Source organism: Vidua chalybeata, chromosome 1 (assembly GCF_026979565.1).
Source record: "Vidua chalybeata isolate OUT-0048 chromosome 1, bVidCha1 merged haplotype, whole genome shotgun sequence".
Lineage (NCBI taxonomy): Eukaryota > Metazoa > Chordata > Aves > Passeriformes > Viduidae > Vidua > Vidua chalybeata.
In genome coordinates this window covers 124,648,800-124,669,984 of record NC_071530.1, presented here as the reverse complement: position 1 = coordinate 124,669,984, position 21,185 = coordinate 124,648,800, and the positions used below count along the sequence as shown (strand labels likewise).

Here is a 21,185-nt window from a genome sequence, read left to right as displayed (position 1 = left end):
GGAGAATATCTGTATATATCTGGTATTTGACATTCTTAATGTCTGAGTTTTAGTTTTGAAGTGGCTGCACATGTGAAATACCAGACATGCACATGTGAAATACCCTTATTTGAGTGTACTTTGTGTAAAGTAAAACAGTGGAGAGATCCACATTAGTTGGGATTATTGGCTGAGATGCTTCCCATGTCAGGAAGTACTGATTTGTTTCCCAGGGCATGCTTTCCAGGCTGATGTTCCTAGGAGATTTGTCTGAGCAAAGATACTCAGGCTTTGACTCATGGTGAATTCTAGTATCTCATGCAGAGAAGATGCTAACAGCCACCCAAAAATTGGATTTTAAAAATGATGGAGAAAGAGAATGAATGTTTTGTTTTTCTCTTCCTCAGTTATTAAAAGCAAAGGTGGGGAGGGTACAATTACTATTTGTTGAACATTATTCCTGAAACACTTCAGAGGGCGTGAGTCTTTCCTAAACATTCTACATGATGAATTTGTTTCTTCTGCCCCACTGAATTCAAATGAAGTGCTTCTCCTTCTTGCAGTGTGTAAGGCACACTCATCTTGTCCCTGCCTGGAATGCGAGCAGCACTTTGCTGCCCAGATTCCCACGGCAGCAGCAAGCAATCTTGTCTGCAGTTAAGATGCTCTCCATCATCATGGGACTGTCACTGCTCTCTCAGAGGCAGCAGTCAGGGTCCCAGTGGGGAAGCTCACAGCTGGCTGCAGCTGCTCCCATGCCTTCTTCATGGAGCAAGGAATGTACATGAGAAAGGAGAAAAACTGTAATGAAATCCATTAACAACTGTTAGGAAGGAAGCAAGCTCATGCAGATGAATTTTAGTGGAACAAAAGCTATTTATACAAAGCCACTTTATGTGTTGCAATAACTGATGGCTATGCCACAGGGTGACCCCTCTTCCCAGGGCCTTGCTGGATGGCAGGGTGGAGGTGGGGACCCCCAGACTACTTCCTGCTCTGACACAGCACAGAGCACCCCAGGTGCACTTCCTGGCTGTGGTTGAGGTGCTGGCAGGAGTACTGCCCACTGGCAGGAGTAGTGCCAGGCCACTGCTTTCTCCATGGTCAGAGGAAGGGATCTCTGTGAAAAGAAGGCTCACAGTATGGGGGGGTAGGATGTATGCACTGGACTTGGGGAGAAGCACATGGGGGATTCTTTTCATGTTCATCTCCCCTCAGGCTTAGCAGAAAATATTTTTCTCACATCCCTGGCTGTCCATCTGGCTGCTTTGGTGTGGGAGAAAACACATGCTGAAGCCCATACAATTTGCATGGATTTAATGCAAATATCAAAACAGAATTTCAGGAGTTGGTTAAGTGTGGTTTTTTTTCTAAAAGGCTAATGTAATCTTCTGTGGGGTGTGATTACATCTTCTGGCAAAGCTTGCTTGATTAAGTAAATCTCATTTCTGGGATTTAGAGTTTTATGCTAGCATCTCTCCCAGTTCAATGAGTTGGCATAGGAAATTCTGTTTACTGTCTTCTCCAGTGCATTTGGTCCAGCGTGGAGTCTGGAGGTGGTGAATATGCACACTAACACTCTGGCTGTCTCAGCCACTCATGTAAATGAAGAAGTCGCATTCAAAGAGTTTTTAAAAAAAATCTTATCATCCACAAGTTACTGCAGGTTTCCTTTAAACATCATATTCAGTTCTCGCTGGCAGAGTAATTTTAAAGGTCATTTTCAAAAGAGAGACATTCAAATGTTCTGGGGAGTCCTCCTTGTTGGGACACTGGTCAGAGCAGCGCTGCTCTGCACTCTGTCCACCAGTCCACTCCACATGTCACCTCCTGTGCGCAGGGTGGTAGGTGTGGCACCCAAAAGACAGCTATCTGCAAAACTCACCTGCTGAAATGGAGGGGAAGGCTGGCCAGTGGTGCTCTGCCTCAGCTCCTTCCATTTGGCAGCTCCTGCTTTATTGAGCCCTGCTCCTGTAGAGCCTTGATGTTACATGGTCAAGTCTCCCTTGCAGGTGACTTTCGTGTGCCAAGGGCCGGTGGAGTAGGGGCATGCCAAAGGCTGGGCCTCTGCTTGCTAGCTGGAAAGTATTCTCCATGCCCAAGATAGCTTTCATTATGTTGATATTAGTTATTTTAAAAAACCTAAGCCAATCAGCTTCTGTCACAGGCTTGCTGTGTGACCAGGGCAAAGCCTTTATCAGCAGATACTTTGAGAGCTTTTTATGGAACTCCCCTGCTGGACAGACACCTCTGACTTATTGGGCCACTTCACTCCCAGAAGTGATTGTTTAAAGTATACTTTAAAGTCAGGGCAGGGCCCAGTTTCTCAGCACCCTTGTGTAAGACTTACTTTACCAGACACTTGAAAGATTTGCTCTTTAAAATTCCTTTTTGATTAGTCTCTAAATTGTTTCAGTTCAATCTTGGGAACCAAGCTTGGGTGAGGCTTTCAGGTATGTGTCAATCCATCCATGACAGGTATCTCCAAGGGAGAACAAAGTATTGAAGGACAATTTTAGATACAAAACCAGGTCTGATCTCTCACAGGCAGTGTAGAGTCCAGGCAAAAAGCATAAAATCCCACAACAACAATAGCAGAAAGAAGGTGGAAACACCATCTCTTACTGATCTATTGTTCATCTACTTGAAAAGCTGTTCGAATCTGAGGAGTCAGCAGGTCCGTTAGGATTTTTTTTTTCTTTTATACCAGAAACATAGTTCAAACTTTGGGCAACACTGATAGATTTCAGTCTAGTGTCACATGAAGCAGGTGCAGAGGCAGCCGGCTGACTGTTCTGTCCTGTGGGAACTTAGGAGAACAGCACAAAGAGCTTTAGTTGCATTAAGAAATGTTTGATGTAATTAACCAGCTTTTTGTTTGGATTGGGTCTAAGGTTGTCCATCTTGTTTTTCCTGATTTTTAAACCAGTTTTCACTCTGAAAGATATAGTGATAATCAAAGAAAACAAGAACAGTTTGCTGACAGTCTACATCCCATCCTGTTTTTCCTGAAATTAAACTTTGAATATTAACACTATCTCAATTCACTGTAGTTAAACAAAGGTTTCTAAGAGTGGGGGGATTTTTTTGTTTAATTGTTTTTGTGGTTTTGGGGTGGTGGTTTTTTTTTTGTTTTGGGTTTTTTTTTTATGTTCCTTGTTTTATGAATAAATAATTGCTGTGGATACTTTTGTTGTTGATGCAATACTTAAATGTGATTCCACAGTTTATATGTGGCAGTGGCTGTGGTAAGAGGACTTGTATAGTTTGTGCAAATGCTTGCACAGAGAAAATCACATCTGAATGATTACTTTTCATATAATGCAATTTCCTGAGCACAAACACTTTTATCAGGTATGCTTTTGCTGAATGGGATGCCAGGACTCATGGCTGAAAAACAGGGATAATTCAAACAGGTCTGATGGGATCAGGACTCAGAAATGCAAGGCAGCCATTGGAGGTGAGATGCAGAGCAGTCATGGATGGTGATGAGGTAGTGACAAAGCTTCTCTCTATCACAGCCTGTCAACAAATGACAGGAGGATGTAATTTTTTTTCTCTTGCACTTGTAATCTCAAAGTTAAACCCTTATAAATAGATAAATATATTCTCGTGGCTGTTTTTCTGATTAGAGTGGTGTCACTTCCATTTCCAGAATCTCTGCCCACTAGTATCTTATAGTCTGATCAATTATTTTGAGCATACTCTAATAATATTTTACTTTTTTTTTTTAATTGTATTCCCTTGTGCATTTTGGTTAGCAATTTAATGTAGATAATCAGATCTTGTCCATATATTCAAATAATTCATGAGAGTTTCTCCTTGTTAGATATGATGATATAAGATTTGCACAATTTTTTTAGCCTAATCTGAAAACATTTGGATATATTGAGTCAGAAAGAGCTTTGACCTGAAATTTAATTAAGGAGTGGGAAATAGGAAAAGTAGGTGGATGCAGGAGAGGATTAAACAAACAAACAAAAAAAAAAATCTCTGCTCCTTCAATATTTTGGTCCTGTTAAATGGTGTAAAAACTCTTGTCATAGAATAGCTGGGCCTTATAAATGGCATAAATTTGGAAATTAGGAAGAGTGGAAAACAAAAACTTAGTAATTAGATTCCTTTCTTAATTTTTAACAAAAATTAGCAAGCTGCAGAGAGGAATAAAAGCTGAAGTTGAAGGAAGCACATTTGTAGCCATCTCTGTCCTAATGAGTAACATTAGGAAGCCATATGTAAGTATTTAGTCTTGACTGTAACTGATTGAACACATTTGGTCTTGTCTGAAGGAAACAAGCCCATATCTATCAAGTACATGGGTGAAAAAACAGTTGGAAATTCTGGTTACTACAAATGAAAACCAAAGAGCCATGCTCAAATTCTTTCACCTCAGATAAGATGAAAGTTTCAGTTCCACTATCAGTGCTTATCAGACAGGTGGGAAATAAATTTTGTAAATTACATCAGTTATTCTTAAATACTTTAATGGATGTGTAGTAGTTCATAAGTACTGTAATGTTGCAAACCAGCTTCCATATGAAAAATTATTTAAGAAAACTATTTGCATTCTTTTAGTACAGAATATTAGACATATTATTATATTGTTGGACATCAGATCTTTGTAAGGCTTTGACTGGACTGCTCTGAGAAGGGGCTTTGGCCACACACAAGTTATGCCAAGCTAAAAATCCATTTTAGCTGACCTGAGTTAGTCAAGAGTTAAAGAGCTTTTAACAGAGAACAAAGTGTAGACCCAAATGATCTGTGCCCAAGTAAAATACTTCAGTTTGATCAATAGTTCAAAATGAAATGCAGACCTTTTAGCAGTGGGGGCAGTCTGGTGTGTATTGGTCTTCAGCATGTGTAGGAGATTTGCAGCTTCCAGCTCTGCCAGGCTCCCAGCCAGAGGCAGAGGTGATGCTTGATGAAGTGTAATTTTGTGTTTGGTCTCCCATAGATGGAGAGGACCTGGTATGATCCAGCATTTGTTCCAGGCAAGTGGAAGGACCTGATGAGGTGCATGTACCAATGCCATGTAACACTACAAATAAAACTGTCACAAAAGTAATGCTCTTGGAAAGAAGGAATAGCACTGAGAAGTTTGACTGGAAAAACTGTAACTGAGGCAAGTCTAGAATAAGCAGTGTTATCAAGTTGGTTTTCATCAACAGCTAATCCAAATTTAACTAAGATCTCTCGGGTTCAGGCTTCATTATCACCTAATGCAGACTGAACACATCTATCTGGACTCACTGGAGATTTGATATAACACCTATTTAGAGAAGTAATTTACAAGTGTAAGTCTTATCTGTATGGCCAGAGATGTTCATAATTTGTTTAAAGATGTTTGCTTTGTATTTGTAAAGATTGAATTTGCTATCAGGGTATTAGAGTGGCAGTGACTAAGTCTTGGCATATGTCTTTGGAGAAAGAATCTCTTGGCCTTGTGTTTTAAGAAAACTGAATGTTGAGTCCCTCTCAGTTGTAGATGTAAAGTGGCAGTCTGAACATGTGTGTTTTAAAATCCTGTAAGCAAACCAGATTTTTCAGAATAGCATCATACCAAGAAATCTAATAGTTTTTCTACATCTCCAAAGACACATATGGCACCTTCCTGTTCCTGCCAGAGAATGTGTGCTCCTTCCTCTTGCATGATTTTATGGAGAAGTTCTTCTCTGAAACTTTTATTATGTGGTTCCTTAATCCATCCCTCCATTGAATGACAGGAATCTTCTGCCACCTAAGCTGCCCTGAGAAATATCCTTGTGGTTTTATACACCTTGAGAGCTAAGCATATGTGAGATAGAGGTGAGGGCTATCTCAGATTGATGGTGTACATCCAAAGATACTGCAAGTTAATGGAATTGCTGGGAAATTACTCCAGTGAAAGTGAGGTTTTCTTCTGTACTTCTAAAGTATTTGTGAGAACAGTCTGAAAGTATTCATTTTTTCACGGGGCCCTGACAAATAATATCTGGATCTTTACTTGCCATAGATGTGGGAAAAAAAGACAGTAAGGTCTTTAAAAATTAAAATCAAGTAGGATCACAAAGATTCAGAAGGAGAAGTATCTCCAAAGAAAAACTCAGTAACCCATGTCATATAAACAACTTACATGTACGTGATAAATCTCTCTACGTCTTTTGACCAGTGTAGAGACTGAGTTTTGGCTTTCACATTTGAGTTTATATACACTGAGTACATGATCCCTCGAGTAAAATCTAAAGGTACAACTTGTTAGAGATGAAGTGAGACAGCACAGGCAGGCTCCTCCACTCCAGACTCAAGATTTCCAAGAGAAATAGCCATCTTTGGTGTTCTTAACTACCTCCAAACCAAAACACACCATTTTTAGGCACCTATTTAATATGTTGTGGTTTCTAAATGTTATACAGTAAAAGACAAAAAGGACATGAGAAGAGTAACACTGAGGACCACTAATTTATGTGGACTGGAAACTTAGGAGAAGCAGAAAAAGGAGAAGGAATAAAGCTCGTCTGTTGGACATTGCTCTTGGTTATACTTAACCTGTTTTAGTTGAAGTAGTTCTGCTTGCCTCAGGCCACTAGCATTTCCTTATATATTTTGCCATTAGATGTTGCATCCTTTACTAGATCTTGAGTGGTGTTTGTAGGCTGACCCCTGCACAGTTCTCTTTTCAGACATCCTTTTGACTCTGAATAACCACCTCAGCACCGGTTTTTAAAGTTTTCTGCAAAAAGAAATTTGTACTGTGAAAATGCCCCTGGAAGCTACTCTGAAATATGTTCTAGATGTTTACAATGTTCAGTCAAAGAACATCTGATTTTATTTATTGCCATGGAGTTGTGGAGTTCTGCTGAAATAAAGCACTCTTGAACCTGCTTAACTCCATTTGACAAGATGCTTAAGACAAATTTTATCTTATTAATAGATAAAAGGAAATCCTTAGGAATTGTTATTTAATAATAAAATTAGAAGATATGATTTCTTATTTACAGCTGTCCTGTATCAGCTTAATTTTGAGTACAAGATGCAGAGTTTTACTGGTCTGTTTCTATCCAGACACTGAACTGAGCACTGCTACTCAGTTCTGAAAATTATTTTGGAGTTTAGCTTCAGTGAAAAGCTTCAAAACAACATATTTTTTAAAGTGCTTATAAATTCCCTCCAGAAGTCACCCTCTTATTTTGCTGTCTCATGTTACAAACTCAAATATATTAATTTGGAAGAGGTCTATCTTTGATTGTTCATTACTCAAGATAACCCTTGCCAGAGTCCCCAAAATTACAAGAGCAAGAAAGAGCCCTGAGAGGTGGGGTGGCAGGATGGCTGCCTAGCCCTGATGATCATCTCAAGGCTAATCTTGTAGGACTGGCTAAAAGGGTGAGATAGGGCCCCTGGGAGATTGCCAGCAAGTCACCAATTAATACTAATTGCATGGGAAAATACTGTAAGGCTGCCATGGTTCATCAGGGACTGGAATGAGTTCATAGCTGTGTTGCACCCAAGGGCTGTGTGTCCCTTGGTATTTACTTCAAGAAGAAAACACAGTGTTGCTTGCTGCTCTATTCTCTTGCAATGTTTTTAGATCTGGACTAATGTGGAGGAATGTGAAACATCTCACATCTATCATAAAGCTTGGCCTTGTGAATATTTGAATTAAATTGTATATTCTAATTGGTTTCAGCAGGAATCATCACTGTCTCATCTTGAGGCAGACATTGCTTCTCATTTTCTCATAGAAAGGAAAACAAAGCTGAAGTTGTATGAACTGTATGCACATGATAGTCCTTTCAAAACAAGAAAACTATGGACATCTGATTTTAAAAGGGCTTTTGGCTTTGCCTCTCTGATTTCCAAGGAAAGCTTTGCAGAAAACAGAGATTTAAGCTGCTGCTGTCTCCTCCTCTGCCTAGTGACAGCTGTAAACATCTGCTGAAGATGTCATTTATTGTCTCATCCTCTAGTTGCTCATGAAGATCATGAAGCATCGTGCCTCCTTGAAAATTAAACTGGTAATGCTGTGGGACAGGAGCTGTGAGCCAGCGTGCTCAGAGGCTCTTGAGTGTGGTTACCGGGGGTCGAGAGCAGCTGCTGTGTCTGTGCTCTGTCCCGGGATCACGGCCAGGCAGGGAGAGGCGCTTTCCCGGCGAGTTTAGAGAGGCAGGTGGCAGGAGCCGGGGTGGGTTGCTCTGTCAGGGCGCCGCGATTTCGCCTCTTCGTTCTCCTCTCAAAAAGGCAGACAAGGCATCCAAGTCCTAAATTGCATTTTGTCTAACTCCTCCCCTATTCCGGCTGCTTGCTCATGCAACCACCCACGGATCCGAAACAAAAATGTGTGAAGCGAGGCAGGGAGTGCTCTTGCCAGCGCAGATTCCATCTCCTCTCTAGGCGCCCGGGTGCCCGTCGTGCACTGACACTGTGTCACTCCTGGTCACGGCGGAGCTTTGGCTAGTCATACACACATAAGCATTTCTCTCCCATTCCTTCTCATCACCCTGTGCTCCGAGAAGAAGAAGAAGAAGAAAAGAGAGGTCCGGGGCTGCGGATGAGCGTGTCTTTGTGGCACTGCTCATCGGGCGGGCTGACAGAGGCGGCATTGTTCGCAGGCTGTGCCCGCTTGGCAGCCGGAGAAGGTGGGATCTGCGCCCTGCATACGGAATCGGTGAGCGGCCAGGGACAGGGGTGAGAAGCTCCGGGAGCTGCATTAATGCCTGGAGGGAGTTTTAGAGCACTGCTCAAACAGCTTCTCCTGGTATCTTCTGCACAATGCAAGGAGGGTCTAGGATGAGGAGTCCTTGTTGATCAAAGGTAATGTTTTTATCTTTAGAGTAGCATAAGTTAGTGGCCGTTGCTGCTGTTTGGTTGTTTATTGAAATAAGAGTGATATAACAGGGAGGAAAGTTATGAAGTCCTCTGTACTGAGCAGAAGAATAAAGCTTCATGGTGGCATCGTGCTGAGGGTTATTGAAGTTTGGCTGTTCCCTTTTATGTGGGCTTAGTTTGCGTTACCAGTAATAAGAATATCTGTATGCGTTCCCATCAGAAAAACTTACTATTTATATGCAATATTCAATTAATTCTGCTAATAGAAATACATTGATATATAGCCATTAGGCAAGGTAAATACTTCTTATTACCAGAGACAGTTCCTCACCCCTCAAGGTACTCCCTGGAGTACAATGCATCCTGTACAGTGGTAAAAAAATTAACATTTGCTGCACATATCTCAGCAGAAAGAAAAATCATTGTTGCATTCATTTTTCCAGCCACCTTGCAATAACTATGATTACACAGACTGTGCCAAACAGATTTTTCATTGTTGTGCCAGTATTTCTCATGGGCTCTTAGTACTTCAATCCTATTTTAGTGGTTTTTAAATGATTATTTTTTTTAGTTTCTAAATAAAGATATATTTTGTCCGAGTGTTTGCTGTTTATATTGCTGTCTGTTCTTTGTGGTTGTTAAGTATGTTTTTGAGACTGTGTGCTGCTATTTGGAGATGATAACAAACATGGTCCTAAAAGCACAAACCTTGTGGCTGTTGCGAATTTTTTGTGCCTAGGTTGACATGCTTTTGGGGTGAATGGGCTCAGCTGCATTGAAGAGCCTGCCCCCAACTCTAAATCTGGAGCTCTTAATAACACAAATGGTGTTTGAAAGGTTTTTTCCTAAGAAGAGGTTAAAATGAGGAGAGTGCAGTTTGTGTACTGAAGAACTTGACTCGGTTCTGCCAGTGCAGCACCGTTTGTTCTGTGTAATTTGGGAGAACAGAGCTTTTACCTCCTGTTTGCCTGATGGCACATAGTAGCCCCCAGAGGACACACACTGCTTTTGTGCTTCTGCTCAGTTTTAATCTTTAGGGAGCAACTGTTTCAAAGAATAAACACATTGCCTTGCAGGAGAAACTCCAGAAAACATCCTGCTAGTGACAGCGGCAGCCGCTGCCCATCATCCTGAACGTTCCTCTGCCAAAAACGGCAGGGCTTTGTGAGCTGGCCAGCCAAAGGCTGGGAGCTGCAAACTCTGTATTCCTGAGGATGGCCAAAGGAAATCAGGTTTCAAAGAGCTGAATTAAAACTGTGAGGCTGCTAGCTGCTGGCTAAAAATGCAGAATCTGTGTTTATCCTGGCCCCCTCAGCCCAGGGATTTCTGGCATCCCCTTTCTTCAGGAGTGTCCTGCCCACTAATCCCTACACACCCCTCAGGCTGCTTAGTGGTGGGGCTGGTTGGGCACCAGGCAGGAAGGTAATGAGCCTGCTCACTCCCTCCATGCAGGCTTTTAGGTTAACTCAAAATTGGCTGTTTATTATTTTGATTACACTGCCTTATACTGGTGTAGAACCTGTTACTTTTCTTTTACTGATTGGTTTTAACTGGCAAACAAAGTTTCATTTACTGTTAGTTTTAAAAAGTGGAGTAAATACAGGTCCCATACAAAATAATCCACATAATATTTGTTTGCTAGATGTTGAGTGCCTCACTTATACAGAGACTTTTATAACCCATTTCCTTTAGAGTATATGACACTAAGAGGGCAGGGTCAATTTAAAATAAATAGCTTTTGCTTGCGAAGTTGACTTCAGTCTATTGTATATGTTTCTGTAAACAAAAAGATGCAGCAGAGTTTGGGATGGTTATAAGCACAGGCAGGGGTTTTGAGATAATGTCTTAACTGGTGTTTAATCGGTTTTTCAGCCCAGAAGCTTTTGCTTCTTCACTGGGAGAGCCTGTATGAAGACCTGTGTGGATGATATTAAAAGGTAAGGAATACACCTCTAGGTCTGTTCTTTAAGTTCTTAATTTTGCATTGCTACAGTTTCTGTGTGAGAAGTTGCTACACTCTAATTTCTTCTCAGAGAGACTCCTTTGTTTGGTAGTAATAAATAAATGAGCAAGACTAAGGATTTACAGTGTAGATGATGACATGTCTTAAATGATGTTGAATTTCAGTTTCTCTGCTATGAGCCTCAAACTGTCCCTTTGGGGAGATGCTCATGCTGTGCGTCTGTCTGGAGGACTTCTTGGTGCAGCATCACTCGCAGTGTTTATTCAACTTGGTAATGTTACATTAAAACAGGACTGTGCATTGTGTTTTCTGATTCCCAGAAATATTATTACTTTGTGGCATTCCCCTGCCAGCTGTAGTGTCACCTTTCATTCTGCACTCATCTCTCTCTGGGTAGCAGTCCCCATCACCTCTATTTCCTTGCAGACACAGTACACTTGAGGCTTTTATCTGCAGGCAGACTGATGATCAATGAACAGCAGCATTCTCACCTCCTCTCCCAGGGCCTCATGCACTGAGTCACCAAATAATTTGTCAATAAATGAAGAATCTATTTGAAATAAATTGATGAGGAAATGTGGAACTCTTCTGATCGGGGGTCTAAAAAGTCCTAATTGCCTTTCATGTTAGGCAATTCACAAGCCTGCATGCATATTACAAAGTCTAGCAGTGTTAGTATAGTACAGCTGTGCTGCATATTTCCTTAATCTGCTTGTTTAGAGACACCCAGAATATTCATCTTAATCATTTCCGCTGCATAGTAGGTACTGGAGGAAATACCAGGGAGAGCCCTGTCACTGGGAAAATGCATCATTTCAATGTGTAATGTAAATATTTTAACTAAGCAAATGTAAACACTGTTTTGCCTTTAGGATGGGAAAAGACTGTCACAGTCAGAAACGAGCTGACATAACAGTGACCCTGTATAGATGAGATACAAAATTGTGTTCACACATTTTGGTAATCAAAACAGAACCCTTAATGAATTGCCTAGTGTGAAAGGAATTACAAACACAAATGTGCCTGACACAAGGCATTAGGAAGTTGCTGCTGTATTAATGCTAGAATGAAGGACTTCTCAGGATTCACAGGGATCCAAGGTCTGTGGGGAGGATGATGGGAGATGAGAGAGATAAGATGATGAGAGATGTGCGATGGTGAAGGCTAAACAAAGGCTGGAGACTCTCTGGAGAGAAACCTGAACTTGTAAGTACGTTCTGAATGTCCATGCTCCTCCATGCCACTGACTGAGTTGTGTTCACTGTGCCAGGACAGTAAATTCAGAAGTTTTCAAGGGTTAGAAGATGGTAGAAGCAACAAATATGCTAGATGCAGTAAGAAGCACCTTATTGCGCTCACAGCCATGCTGTGGTTTTTCAGCCAGTGGATTCAAAGGAAAGCAGAGTTCTTAGGGACCTCAGAGTGGTTGCTCATCAGTTCTGCCTGAACTGGCTTCATAAGTATGTGAAGACTTATGTTCAAGTGGTGCTTGATAGAAACCAAACACGTGATTTAACTTTTGGTACTGAAATTGGTCCTGAAAAGCAGCATGGGATCCAGAATCCTCCCAGATTCCACTTGACTTCATTGTGCAGTAAATGGTCTTTGGGCATTCATCAGATTGCTAAGAAGAAACATCTGGAGATTATTTCGTTGGCTGTATGTTCTAGCCCTTGAATTGTTAATATCCAAAGAGGAAGAAACGACACAGAGGATTTGTCTAGACTCCATGGATTGCAAGAAACTAGTTAGATCTTATTTCTGAAGGCACAGGTTCATGTAAATGCCCAAGTGAGTAAGCTTTCATTACTGGAATAGCTGGGGGATTTTTCAAGGTTGATTTTTGCTTGTATTACCAACAATGGCTAATATATTAATGTCTGCCTCACATTTGCTATTTCTTTGTTATAACAGCTGGAAATTTACATTTACACATAGGCCTCAGACCTAAAAATGTCGTTCCCTAGGTTAAAAACCCATAGTGATTTTTGTTGTTCTCCTTGATAGGAAAGGAGAACTGAAAATACAAGGAAAAGGCAAACAGGAAGGGTAGCCCCCAGATGATAAATTATCTCAGTTGGAGCAAAGATTAATCATGTATGGTGTAGCCTTAAAAGTGTCATTGTCTGCACCTACTACAGCAATTTAGCTATAGCCAAATGAGCAAATCTATCAAATTATTTAAAGAAAGTAGAAGAAATCAAATATTAAACGTCATCAGTGAAAATACAATACCTTTTTTTCAGTACAGAGGAAATTAGGAGCCCCTCTTGTGTGGAGGAGAAGTGTTCTGCATAGATGAAAATAACTTTAACATTATCACAGAATCAAACTTGTGTTGCTAGAAAATCTAAACATTTTGGCAATAACTTCTTTTAATTATTCTCTTGAATACAGATAATCCAAATCTCCTTTATCTCCCAGACAGATGTATCAATTTTCATGGGAAAGCATTAATACAGTCAAAAGTAAGAACTTTGTTTTTTTCCTTTATGGGCAGGAAGTTCATATACTTTTGCTAAAGGGCTGTATTGTGCCTTAAAAAAAAAAAAAAAAAAAAAAAAAAAGGATGCTGTGTTTTAGCACAGGGAAAAAGGTAGGAACAGATTGCTCTGTAGTGCTGAATTCACAGCATCATTTTTCTAAAATAAAATCATATTATTTGAAAGCTGATGAGAGAGAGGGAATTTAGGAGAAGGGAAGTGCAGTTGAAAAAATTTTGGAGGGAGATTGTAAACTTTGGGGCAGAAGGGAGTTAGACAAAAGAATCTGTGAGAGTGGGAATAATAATGTGAAGAGGAACAGACTGTGCTGGTGATATCTTTTGGCCAAGGTTTTGAAAAGAATTCAGAATATGATCTGCAATCTCTGTCTGAGGGGGGAAATAGGAATTTTTCCATTTACAGTAAAGTCAAGTAAGAGTGTCATTGCTCCAGCTGTTAAACTATTTTGAAATCTACTTCAAACTGATTATTTATTGCAGTGTTAAAGTATGGACTATTGTGGACAGAAGAAAAAGAGAAATTGGAATCAATCCCAAAAAGTGCGTTGAAAGTATAATTTATGCTTCACTGAGAGGGAATGGGACTGGTTGTCCAGTTCAGCTCATTCCAACCCAGTTCTCTGAGAGACTGTTTTTTTGGAAGTCTCCTTGGATAGATACAGCTGGAGGTGAACAAATCTCAAGGTTCAATCTGCAAGGGAAACTTGGAAGCCTCTGTCAAAGCCGGGGTAAATTAGATGCATATTTTGAGGCTGGAAGTGCCATCTGAGTGTGACTTCACAAAGCACATGAGGACCACGGCATCCCAGGCATCTCTGGCATACACTTGAGAACAGACTTGTGTAAGGCAGAGCTTCTGCAGAAGGTGGATGGGCTACACGGGCTGCTCCTGTGCCTGCAGCTTTTTCAGAAGCCCCTCTTTCATCATGGGACAGAACAGTCCACCACCTTTGCCTGTTTGGTCATTTCTATGTAACACATTCTTCACATTTATATCTACATTTAACCAGTTGCAGCATTAGGTAAATATGTCTGTGAAATGAATTTATCCTTCTGCTGTTTGGACTGTCAGTAGCCTTGGACAATCTGCTGTCATCAGACTGACTTGGGTTCTTAGTTTTACTCTCGTGACACAGCCAATTCCATTTCAGTGTATGTGAATTAAAGAGAGTATGCTCTAATAATACTTTATATTTACACAGCACATCTCATCCCAGAGGACTTTATAAATCATGTATGTTCAACACCTCTGACCTTTCACAGTCCCTTCAGAGCTGGAGAACAAGCATTTTATAAAAGCAATAAAACCATAGGAATTTTTTCTCTGTAATACTGGGGGGACTCATTAATTACAGAATGAATTTTATGTTCCCTCAGCTACAGCTTCAGTTTGTAAAGACCTTTATTGAAAATTTCTTCATGAAAAGATGCATGATCCTATGTTTTGTGTACACCACGAACAAAGAGCTAATCCATCTTTTTAAAACTGGACCCCTGGAAATATTTCACTCTTGCATCTAAACAAATATAAAAGTGTCACTACCTCTATGCCTTGGCTGTCATTTTACTCGTAAATCGTCACCTCTTCCTGAAGGATCTGCTCAAAATGCTGTAGTCTGCCGTCCCCCTCAGCTGCTACGCATCACAGTGTGGGGAATACAGCAAAACAGATGCATCAGAAAACCTATTTACTTGCTTTTGAGGAGGTCAAATGTGACTGATCCTCTGAGCTATCAAGCTGAAGAAATTCAGCATGTCTGTGCATTTGGTCAGCATATGCAGAGGAGGAGGGGTGAGCAAGGCCAAAGGAACAAGGCAGAGGAGGAGGATGGCGATGAATTCATTTTCCAGGCATTCGGTGCCTCTTCCTGTGAACATTAGGAGGGTGACCCAAAGCCTAAGGGTATCAGTTAGTGTCTGTCCCTGCAGCACTGGGTCAGTGAGGGAGAGTGTGAGGCCCTTTGTCTTCCCAGGGCATCCTTCTTGTGGTGCACAGAGGCTCATCTTATGTGCAGGACTAGCTCTACCTCAGTGGGGTCATATTCCCTCTACTTTAAGAAAAAACTCTGAAGGGGCTGCTTTCCTGAATTTTAAAGAAGAAAATTGACATGCAGCCTGTTCTAGCACGGCCTTTGCCAGGCCATTTTGTGGGTTGATTTGGGCCTTTATTTATTCTGTTGCTTTAAACAGAAGGACAACAACATTTCTATTCTAGTTGTACAATTCAGCAAATGGATTACAAAACCACAGTTAACTGTGACTGTCATGGATGGTAACTCAGTTAATATATAATTATATATATATATATAATAAAGAATATTTACATTTTCAGTGTATTGTTTTGCCATTTGTCTCTCTTTGTAGCTTGTCTGGATTTAATATAGTTTATTCCATTTAGGAGCATTACTGAGACAAACCCCATTAAAGCAGGCATTATAGTCCTTGTTTTGATTAGCACTCAAGGCCACTAGATAATGATGCTTTAAAAAAAAAATCTCTTATTTCTCTCATGATCATTAGCACTGTGATCATTGCCAACCTTCATACAACAGTGTAAGTTGTTTTTTTTTTTCTAAATCTCAGAGCCAATTGTAAATGTCTGTAATATAGTCTGTGACATTTGAACTGTAACATTTATCACAAAAAATAACAGTTCTTGCTCTTTCAGTGCTCATACTTGCAAGAAATTGGATATTTATATGTAAGACAATCAAAAAATATCATTAATTACCTAATATTTTTCCAAACTATTTTATTGGGGTGATTTTTTGTATTTTTAGTTTCATGTTGTGTTGAAGCTTTCTAGACATTCAGGTATGTATATGTACATGTTCTTCTCAAACAACATCTGACCAGAGAAAGACATTTGCAGCACTCTTAACAATACCAGACCATTTCAGCCCTGGACTAATATGGGCAATTAAAATAATTTCTGCACATCATGTTTAAGCCAGTGACATGTAATTTTAGGACAAAGCCTCTCAGCACCTCTTTCCAATATTCATCTGTACTCAAAGGATAAGCAGCTGCTATTACATGCTAATGTCTTTTGAGGGTGAATGGCCATTTTAGGCATGTTATTAACTCTGTGCAAATCAGTGCATTTTCCATCTTAGTGTACAGAGTTGACTTCACATGCTGATCCCTTTGCAGGTTTTAGTTCTGTTAACCAAAAAGAAAAATGAGAAGAATTATGCATTTGATGAGTTTGGGTTGGCATCTGGAAGGATGGGGTATGTCCATCTGCAATTACATGCTCAGGCTGTGGGGACCAGACCTCTCACCTTACAAGACTTGTGAAATTGCAGGTCTTAGGGAAAAAAAGGCCAGCTAGACATTAATTAACATTTCTAATAACACAGCTGATTTATTTAACTTTGCTGCTGTGTTTTACCTACTGCAGATGCACACTGGGTACCTGGAAAGAGGTACTCACTTTAGTGTTAGTCTTTTATTCTTAAAGACCCAAGTCACCCTGAGTTCCCACTAACTTGCCAGATCCAGGTGTGGGAGCGCAGCAGACTCCTGAGGTCCTTTGAGCTGCTCATTGAATCCTCAGTGCAAGCTGAATGCTTCTTTGCATGAACATACTTCTTCATTGAGATAAAAATTCTTGCTTTCCCCCCTTCTCTTCCTCCTGAAAACGAAAAAAAAAAAAAAGAGTGCACACACCACACACACACACACACACACACACACACACACACACAAAAAGGGTATAGCACTTGCTGTGGCCATGATCCCCCAGCCCCTGCTCCAGCATTTAGGGGACTAATGTGGGATGAGGAGCTAAGAGTGCCAAATGTATAAAATGTTATTTTTTGTTGAACTGTTCCACAATTCTCCAAACCTGAGCACAGAAACTTTTTTTTATCATATTGCAGTATTGCAGCCCAAGCCACCTAATCTGTACTCTTCTGTTTTGGGCATTTTTAAATTAATTTTGCTCACTAAGGCATCCAGTTCTGTTCTGTTCCTACTATTTGTTTTGTCTAGCCTTGCTCAGAGTAGATAATTAATGCAATAGTTAAAATACCATCATCCTAACGCTCTTTACCATGGATAATAACCTGCTTGTCTCAGAAGCAGTTATACATGAACCATGTAGAAGAATTAGCTTCAGAGTGGAATAACCCTGGATTTATTATTCAACCAGTCACCACACTGACCTGGTTTTCCTGTTATTATTCTTACCTAAATAGTTGCTGCAGTTGAAAGGCGTCTCCCAATTTCTAAAACAGAGGAGAGAACCAGATCTGTGGAAGATCTTTTAAAAAAAAATCCATTTAAAAAAATGTAAATCCTCACTTGTAAATTCCTGATAAATGCTGATTAAATTCCCACAGTTCGTAATTTCTCATTATTTATTTAATTTATACACCATTATAACTGTGAATGAGGCTTTACAAAACCACAGGGACACAATCTTTGCCCTAAAGAGATTGTAGCTGAAATTAGACACAACATATGACCAATTATTTTAATAGACAAAGCAGGATTACACCAAACAAAAATGGTTTTTGTTGCATATCTTGTGTACATTGTAAGCTTGTAATCATACAGTTATTTGGAAAAGACCTGTTTGTGCCCCTGAATGTGGTGGTTCATAACAAAGCTCTAGAATGAAGCCATCATTATTGTTTGCTGGTTTAAACCAGAAAACCTGGGACACTAATGACTTATCATTGCTTTCCTACAGGCAATTTAATTAAAGAGCTAGATTTAATAGAGGATGTATTCAGTATTTACTTCTAGCTGCTGTGGCCTCTGAGGATCTTCATTCCATTTTTAGACCCATCTTGAAGATATTGTTTGCCTGGTGCATTTTATTGCATGGTGAAGGCAGAGCCTCTTGGAGGCTCTAGCAGGACACCGCATTTTCTTCAGCCTAATCTTGGGCACACAGTGAATAATAAGATTTGTCTGAATTTTAAGTAAAGAAGTGTCTTCATACATATAGAGCTCTTTTCCTACTGTTTAGTTCCAAGTGCCAGTGTCATACTTTATTTCCAGGAATAAGCCATAATTTTGCAGTACATCATTGTTTAAGTGTTCCTCAGCAGAAGAGGCTACCATCCTCATATAAATACTGCATGTACTCGTATCAAATCCTCAGGCTTTATTTTGACATTTGACTATCTAGACCTTTTGCTTGACAGGGCTTTAGCTAATGAACTGAGGTTTGTCCACTATTTCCAGAGCTCTGCTAGTGTAGAACTCATCTCATGCCCTCTCTAGATGAGGAAAAATGTCCATGGTATGAGCAGGGTGAGCTGGGCAAAGAGAATGGGGCTGGAAACCTCCCCACCTTCTCATCCCCTGCAACAGGTGAGGGCTGGGGTTTTATTCCCCAACAATTCACCCAGATAAAAAGAGGATTAGGGTACCTGCTTGCCTACCCACAGGATTCTGGCGTGGCTAATTAGTCAATATTTGCACAGCTCTGAGAAAATGCTTTAAAGTGCCAATTATGAATAATAATTATCTTCTGAAGATGATTGGGAGTCCACGTTTGCATGTTGATTCAGGCCACAGGAGTCAGTCTTTCAAATAACAGCCCTTATTTAAATGCCTTGCTGATTCCTTATCTCATATTGTGTGTTGTTTTTTTAAGGATGATGAGAAACATTAGTTTACCCTCAGGAAAGACCAGGTCTGACTGTTTTTAATAATGAGTTATGTACTTAGTCACAGTAGGTAAATTTACAAACCAAGCAGGACACACTCGGAGATCGATTCTGTCTGTTGGGCAGATGGTTTTACACAAAACATTCAGCAGGACAAGCCTGCTGAGACTTTAAAACAAATACTGCTAAGTAACATTGCCATAAGCCTCTTAATATGGTGGCAATGCCTGATTTACACTCTGCAGAGCTCCTACTTTATTTATATCTCATCTATTTACTGACGTGTAATAGATTTACTCTCCGAAGAGACTCGATCTCGGCAGATTTACTTTGAAGGCTGACAATTTCAGTTGCATCTTACTTCCAGAAAACAGTAACTAGTCCTCAACACTAACTGCAGGACACTTAACTATTTTATTAGTAACAGTGCGCCAGTATTAAAGACAAAGCAAGAACAGCCTAGAAAAGAAGTCCATGACTGAACTTCAAATTTTTAAGATTCCTGGAAACCTTCTGTTGCAGCAGAAATATTTTTTTTATTTTTCTTAACATTTCTGCATTTTCTTGTAGCTTTAGAAATGTTGCTGGTCTCCTTAACTGGATAGTAAGAGGCTTAATTATTTATTCTACTTTTATATGAGCTAATTGGAGAAGTGTTGCCTGTAATTTAGTTTTAATATTTGAGTCTGTATGGCTGTATGTTAATGTTGCATTAAATAAAAGGAAATCTACAGTTGTACTTAATTCTACAGAGAGAACAAAATTCTGCCTCCAGTTACTACACAAGAGCAATTGGGAACAAAATTGGGCCAGAAGTTCCCTGCCTTCTATCTCTTTGCAGTAACATAAAATTTTAATGGGGAAAAATTACACCAAAAAAAAAGAACACTTTGTTTAAAAATGTTCATAAAGGGAAAATAAGTTGGGTTTTTTTTGCCTGAATAGAGGTCTTTTGATAGTTGTTTGCTAATTTTCTGCTTATACATGTGTTCAGTAGCTGCATAGAGACATTAAACACAATGTTGATATAAGCCCACACATTGATGCTCCAGCAGAGGGGTCTTAAATATTCATATGATGACTAGATTTGTGTTGTTTTATTTGCTTTTCTACCCAAAGTCCTAAGCACCATCAGATAATTAAACATTACAGAGTGTGATAGTGAATGTTTCTGAAAGTCTGGACATTAATTTTGTGACCTGCCAGCTGGAAGGAGCGTGATGCTCTGGCATTGTTTTACTTGGAGAAAAGTGTTTTTCTGATATTAGACTAAAATGTTTCATCCCTGAATAAATCCTTATGGCTTTCTGAGAAGGATTTAAGTGCTAAGAGCATTCAGCTTTGTGTAGGAAATTATTTTAGAGGAAGATGTTTGTGCCTGTGCAATAGTAAAGCATAGCATTACTGGTGTGAGATTCAAGTGCAACTGAAAACTCCTAAATTCAGGCAAGTATCTGCAGTGCACCTTCAGGCCCCATTATAGTCAGTGGCAATCAGAGCCCCCTTCAGCTGCTCATGCAAAAGCAGCTGATGCCTTTTGAGGTTCCCTGGTGCATTTTTCATAGTTTCTTAATAGCTATTTGAGAAGCATGAGAGTTGGCCCTGTGCCATGTCTGCTGACCTCATCCAGGTGCAGGTTTCATCTGCCTAAAGAGATGGCAGTGAATGGTGTTTGAAATGCCATAAACTGTGCCTTTTGGCCTCCATCTGCCACTCCAGAAGGACACAAATCTCCTGCAGTTCATGCATCAAGTTGTTCTGATGCCTTGTGAAGACTGACCTAGAACAGAGGCTAGATGGAGTTAAAGAATAAAGTAGGTATTTATTAGGAGCCCTCAATGGATCCACCTTGGGCAGTACAAGAGCCCAGCCAGGGCTGCACCCAAGATGAACCCAAAATGGTCACAAAAATAGACAACCGGTCACGGGGTCTCACACTTTTGTAAGTTCTGGTCCATTTGCATATTGGAGTTAATTGTCTAGTTAAAGCTTTAGCTTAGGAAGTCCCGTCCTTCTTGTTTTTCTCTCTTCAGTCCAGCATTGTTTATGCTCTTGGGCCTGAAACTTGGATCATTTGTCCTTGGCCCCCAGCTAGAGAAGGAATTGTTTTGTCTACCTCCTCTGAAGAGAGCTTACTATCCTCTAATACAGGGGATAGTAAGAACTAGTACAGAACTACACACTAAAGCAGTACCGAATCTGAAAAATATAAAAGCTAAAACCTGAGGCATCAGTTCACCTCTGTGGACACATCTGCACAAACATCCAGACATCCTGGATGCCTTTAGGCAGCTCAGGTGGTTCT

General features: G+C 40.1%; 1 protein-coding gene across 4 annotated transcripts in view; it reads left to right on the top strand.

Moving 5' to 3' along the window:
• PAG1 (phosphoprotein membrane anchor with glycosphingolipid microdomains 1) overlaps positions 1-21,185 on the top strand; it is a 103,758-nt gene that overhangs the window by 51,547 nt on the left and 31,026 nt on the right. For 2 of the 4 annotated variants that reach the window (XM_053947513.1, XM_053947494.1), the window contains one exon: positions 10,660-10,724. The gene's annotated coding sequence lies outside the window, so the exon portion shown is untranslated. Of the gene's footprint in view, positions 1-8,575; positions 8,627-8,692; positions 8,773-10,659; positions 10,725-21,185 lie in introns of those variants that run through there. The other 2 variants (XM_053947522.1, XM_053947503.1) reach the window with 2 other exon arrangements.